The sequence below is a fragment of the Sapajus apella genome, unplaced genomic scaffold (genome assembly GCF_009761245.1).
Source record: "Sapajus apella isolate SASKATOON/1434 unplaced genomic scaffold, GSC_monkey_1.0 scaffold58, whole genome shotgun sequence".
Classification (NCBI taxonomy): domain Eukaryota; kingdom Metazoa; phylum Chordata; class Mammalia; order Primates; family Cebidae; genus Sapajus; species Sapajus apella.
Window position 1 is genome coordinate 3778331 of NW_022436998.1, and position 6721 is coordinate 3785051.

Here is a 6721-nt window from a genome sequence, read left to right on the forward strand (position 1 = left end):
TGCTGCCTAGTGCAGGCCCTTATTATCTTAAACTTGTTTTTTTTTTTTTTTTTTTTCTTTGAAATAGAGTTTTGCTCTGTTGCCCAGGCTGGCGTGCAGCGGCATGATCTCGGCTCACTGCAACCTCCGCTTCCCGGGTTCAAGCAATTCTAAATGTGCCTCAACCTCCCAAGTAGCTGGGATTACAGGCGCGCGCCCCCACACCCTGCCAATTTTTGTATTTTTTTAGTAGAGATGGGGTTTCGCCATGTTGGCTAGGCTGGTCTTCAGCTCCTGGCCTCAAATGATCTGCCCGCCTCTGCCTCCCAAAGTGCTAGGATTACAGGTGTGAGCCACTGCCCTGGGCCCTTAAACTTGATTTTTATGCTAGTAGTCAAAATAATATTTCTCCAATTTTCAATTCAGTCCTTTTTATAGGCCACCAACAGATTAATCTTCAAAAAAAAAAAAACACTGCTTTTATCATGTTGCTCCTATGCTTATAAAGTATGTCCATTGGCTTCTCATTACTTGTAGAGGCTGTGTCTCAATCCTTGACTCTGTTTTTCATCTGTAAAATGAGGCTAATGAGCAGTATTGCAGAAGATTGTGGGAATAAAATGAGGTCATGAATCTAGAAGAGCTTACAATAACTTTGTAGACCTTAAAGTAGTATATATGTATGTAAAGAGAAACTAACAGGTACCTCTGCTGTGTGCTGGACACATGACATGTATTATCACATGTAATTTGTAGGGAAACCCTGTAAAGTTAGTTTTAATCATCGCAGACAAGGAAACTGAGCTCAGAAAGGTTAAGTAATTGGCCTCAAGATCCAACATAGTAATAATATTTGTTGTCCAGTCATTCAACAAATGTTTGCCATCTCTCTGTTTCAGAAACTCTGCTTGGTGGTGTTTATACTATTAAAATCAAAGCAAGTTGACATTCTAGGTATCTTTACATTTTCACTTTAGTCACCTACCTGACTCTTGGTGTATCTCCCACCATTCAATAACTAGCAGATACTTCTTACTGATTGTGTACAACATTCATTTATTTAGCCAAAATTAAGCACCTGCCATATGAGAGAATGGGACTTCTGAAGAAACAAGAACAGACAACGTGCCCACTCTGGTTGAATTCACATTCAAATGAAAGGAAAAAGAAAATAAACAGATAAACATTGAAGATATATTTCTGTATTAGGTAAAGAGAATGATGGGATTGATGGTGTGATTAAAGACCTACTCTTACTGGATAAATCAGGTAAAAACAGGATTAGCTTAATCTAAGCCCTAAGTGACAAGAAGTAGCTAAATGTCTGATGATCTGGGAGCCTTCCAGGAAGAGAGCATACCTAGTGCAAAGGCCTAAGAGAAGTCTACTCTTGAGAAATGAGATGGGAGAGGTAGAAAGGGGTCATCTTAAGGGATCTGGACTTTATATGTTGTAGAAAGTCACAGAGTTTTAAAAAAGCAAGTGAGTAAAATGACCTGAGTGATATTTTTTCAATCTTGTTAATAATCAGATAATTGGATATATAGTCTAAAGGGTGATGGTGTAGCTTTGTAAAGCATAGTGTAATAATAAGATATTATAATATTGGACTGACTTGTGTTTTTTTTTTTTTTTTGAGACGGAGTTTCGCTCTTGTTACCCAGGCTGGAGTGCAATGGCACGATCTCGGCTCACCACAACCTCCGTCTCCTGGGTTCAGGCAATTCTCCTGCCTCAACTTCCTGAGTAGCTAGGATTACAGGCACGTGCCACCATGCCCAGCTAATTTTTTGTATTTTTAGTAGAGACAGGGTTTCACCATGTTGACCAGGATGGTCTCGATCTCTTGACCTCGTGATCCACCCGCCTCGGCCTCCCAAAGTGCTGGGATTACAGGCTTGAGCCACCGCGCCCGGCCTTGGACTGACTTGTTTTTAAATCCTTTCTCACCACACTTAATTGCTGCATCTCCGGGGGAATTTTAGAGTCTCTCTAAGCTTCATCTGGGAAATGAGGATAATAACAGTACTCCTAGGGTTGTGGTGATGATTAAATTATTACACATAAAACATTTAACTAAGTGACTTCCACAAGAAGCCCTCAAAAACATTAACTACATTGCTTATTGTTTTTGTTAACAGTGTAACCTTGAGTAAATGATGACTTCTAGTCTCAATTTCTTCAGCTGTGAAATGAGAATAATAATATTACCAGTTCACTACCCTTGTCTGTACCAATTCATCACCCCTGCCAGCTGTTTTTCTGAGTTAAGAATTATTTAGGTTTTGAAAAGTAACCCAGTGAATATACCTTGTATTATGCAACACCCCAACAGCTTCTAGGGCAGTACTCTGTAATCAAATATATTTATAGAGCTGCAGCAAAATGTATGACTAACCATACTAAGAGGAATAAGTAAAAGACTATAGATAGGCATACACCAGTTCTGGCAAGGATTTGCTGCCAAATATATATTTTTTGAGATGGCATCTTGCTATGTTGCCCAGGCTGGTGTTGAACTCCTGGGCTCAAGCAATCTTCCCATCTCAGCCTCATGAATAGCTGGGATTATAGGTGAGTTTTTAAAAGTGTGGTTTTCAGACCTTTTTCAATTTCAGAATTGTAAATAACAGATTCTGAACCTGTACTTATAGAATTGTCATAAGGATTAAATGAGTTCATATATGATACACTTAGAAAATACTAAGTATTAGCCAGACATGGTAGTTCATGCCATGTCATCCCAGCACATTGGGAGGCTGATGTGGGAGGATCGCTTGAGCCCAGGAGTTTGAGACCGACCTGGGCAATATAGGGAGACCTCATCTCTCCAAAAAAAAAAAAAAAAAATTTTTTTTTAATTAGCCAGATGTTGGTGGCATGTGCCTATAATATCAGCTACTCAGGAGGCTGAGGCGGGAGGATTCCTTAAGCCCAGGAACTCGAGGTAGCAGTAAGCCATGATCATGCTACTGTACTCTAGACTGAGTGACAGAGGGAGACCATGATTCAATGAAAAAGAAAAGACTAAGTATTAAATAAATATCAACTATTATTATTAATTATGATAGTTACTATTTTGAGACAGTTTCACTGTCACCCTGGCTGGAGTGCTGTGGCACAATTATGGCTCACTGCAGCCTCAAACTGGGCTGACACAATCCTCCCACCTTGACTTCCCGAGTAGTTGGGACTACAGACACTCACTACCACACCTAGCTAATTAAAAAAAAAAATCTTTTTTAGACAGGGTCTCACTATGTTGTCCAGTTCAATATTTGAACAAAGAATGTTGGACAATCAGCTCTTTATATGGAAGAAAAAATCAAATCCCTAGTTGATACCATATGCCAAAATATATCTCAGATGTATTAAGGATCTAAAAATGTAAAACAGAACTTTAAAACTACTAGGAGGCTAGATTGAAGAATATTTTGACCTCAGGGTAGGAAAGGATTTCTTAATGTACAAAATGGTATTTTTAACATGGAAAGACAAAAGATAAACTTGAAAACGCTAAGCTGTAAAACTTGCACGTTGAATAAGGAAAACATCCAAGAGAAGGGGGAGGAATGCTGGCTTTTCATTATCTCTTTATTTTATTTGTATCATTATTTATATGTATTTTTTAGAGACAGAGTTTCACTCTGTCACCTAGGCTGGAGTGCAGTCATAGATCACTGCAGTCTCATCCTCCTGGTCTCAAGTGGATCATCCTACCTCAGCCTCCTGAGTAGCTGGGACTACAGGTGTGTGCCACCATGTCTGGCCTCCATGTGTCTCTTTGAGAGCTGAGAATAATTCTCTCAGAAGCTGACAGTAAACTTCTCAAAGTGTGTAGAGTTGGATCATATCCATAACTAAACCATCCATTGGCAATGGAGGTGGAATTGTCCTTAAACCACCAAGGAGTCAGCTTTCCCTGAGAAACAGGGATTTACTGGGAGAGCTAGAAAGATGGCTGCTTCACCTCTGGCATCTCAAATCCAGGGAGAAGAAGGAAAAGGAGGGAAGAAGAGATTGTGTCTACCTCAAGAGAGCAAAAATATTCCTATCAATTCTTAGCAGACTTGTACTTACATCTCATTGGCCAGAACTATGTCACATATTCACTACAACTACAGAGGATTCTGGGAAGATAGCAGTGTGAAACTTTCTTTACTGGTCCCTTTTGCTATAAAGAAATACCTGAGACTGGGAATTTATAAGGAAAAGAGGTTTAATTGGCTCATAGTTCTGTAGGTTGTACAGGAAGCATGATACTTGCTTGCATCTGCTTAGTTTCTGAGGAGGCCTCAGGAAACTTACAGTCATGGTGGAAGGCAAAGTGGGAGTGAAGCCCCTTAATGGTAGGAGCAGGGGCAAGACAGAGAGCAAAAAGGAAAGGTGCTATACACATCCAAACAACCAGATTTCATGAAAACTCACTATTGTGAAGACAGCATCAAAAGGATGGTGCTAAGCCATTTATGAGAGATCCACCCCCATGATCCAATCACCTCCTGCCAAGCCCTACCTCCAACAATGGGGATTACAGTTTGACATAAAATTTGGGTGGGGGCACAGATTCAAACCATATCATTTGCTCTAATTTTATACTTCTCACATGATCAAAGAGACTTTCATATGACCAAAAAGTATAGATTATCCAGTTAAATTACTTAGACTTTTGCATCAACATTATTGGATCAATAGTTATACTGTCACCTCAGGCTAAATACAAAAATAAATTTTAGGTGGGTTAACAGGTTAAATAGAAAAAATAACAACATAAAAAACATATATGTTAACTTTTATGTATGAAATATCAAATGAGGTTTGGTATGGATGAGAACTATGCCTTTCTATAGTCAAGTGGGAGAAAGGCAATTGTGAAAGGAGATGGAAAAGCATAACCAACACAGTATCGCAAGCATAATACTATACTCAGGGCTACAGTTAAGAGAAATGAGGAGGTTGAGGATCTAGAAATTCATTCTTAAAAGCTAACAAACAAAACAATTTAGGCCTATACATTTCTTTAAAAGTTTTAAGCTATCCTCAGAAATACAGAGACCACTGATCTAGGGATGCACGAGATTGTACATAAGAACATCTCTACAAAACTGTTCACTACAACACTGTTTATCATCTGGAAAACCTGGAAATAATAGAAATTTCTATCTGTAGAGTAATGAATAAATAAATGAAAAGTAATTGAGTTATCTAATAATGCCCAATGGCAGTAAAGTGAATAAGCTAAATCTGTAGGTATCAATATGGCCAAAATTCTAATCATAAGTTGAGTTAAAAAAAAGCAAGATGTAGAATAATATTTAAAAGAATATTTTACCATAATTTTCTGAATTTTGAATTGCAGCCGTTCCCTTCTTTCCAGGGCCTGAGCCTCCAGAGTACCCCTTATTTCCCAGAGCTGTGCCAGTGCTGTGCCCTCCCCCTCAGGTCAGAACCACAGCTACATCCTAGCCAAGTTTCTGGGATGTGCCTCGGAGCAACAGAGACAGGTTAACAGAGAAACTACATGTACTCAGGCAGTGAAAAGTAAGTGCGTGCTTGCCTCAAGATTCACATGCTACAGTAGTTTGACAAAACCTTGAGCCCAGGAACCTGTCTTCACAGCTGCTCAAAGCACCTCTGCCCTCGATCCTAGTGATCCTGTGGCTGCCTGTGCGTCATGTCAGACTCAACACCAAGAGATACCCCCTCAGCTAAGATTCACCACTGTGGGGAAGACAAGAACAGAAGGATCCCTAAAACACTTGCCCTAATAATCTACATAGCCACCATCACTGCCACAAACTCCTGCAGCCTAGACCACTGAGGCACCCACAGTCATCACTGACATTGAGCACAACTGTAGAAGCTGTGTGGAAACTACAGCATTGCACCCTCATGAAACCAAAACTACTGCACCCTGCCCAACCTCAGGCCCATGTGTAGGTGAAAATCCCCTGTACAAAAGCCACTCTGTAATGTTTAGAAGAAGTGACTGCACCACCAGATCCGCAGACATCAACACAGGGACACAAGAAACATGAAGAAGCAAGGAAACATAGTACCACAAAAGGAATATAATACATGAGTAACTGACTCCAAACTATGGAATTTTATGACATTCTCACATTAAAATGTATATGTTAAATATCATGCTGTCTCCATTTACTGTTAAGAGTTTAAAAATACCAAGGTAACAGCATGAGTTCATTATAGTGCTCAGTTAGAAGACAAAAATAGTCACAGAATGTATTCATGAATAAGGCTAATAAGAATCATCTCTCCCCTTATACACTGACCAAAAAAAAAAAAAAATCATCTCTCCCCATACCTGAGGAACAGGCTGGGGCCACAAAGTAACTAAGCATTCAATAAGACTCATTTTCCATAGTCTGGGCAAATTAGAATCTCCTGGTAAATTGCCAAAACCATATATCCATCTGAGGTCTAAAAACATCTATAAAATGTTCTGTATTTCTCCCTCAAAAAGCTATACAGTTATAAATTTTATAATTGCTCACTGACTTTGGGTTTCTTTAGCTGACATCTGCATACAACTCATCTGTAAACTAAAGTATAATGGCTTAACTTAAAAGGAATTTGTATTAGTATTTTAAGTTTTCTAGTGATGACAAGCAAACTCACTAACAATTTTAAAGCTAGTTAAAAATTTAGTGTTAGTTTAATGCTAGTTTTAAAAAAACCTAATAAGTTTTTTAAAAATGGATCTAAGCTGTAGATCTTTACA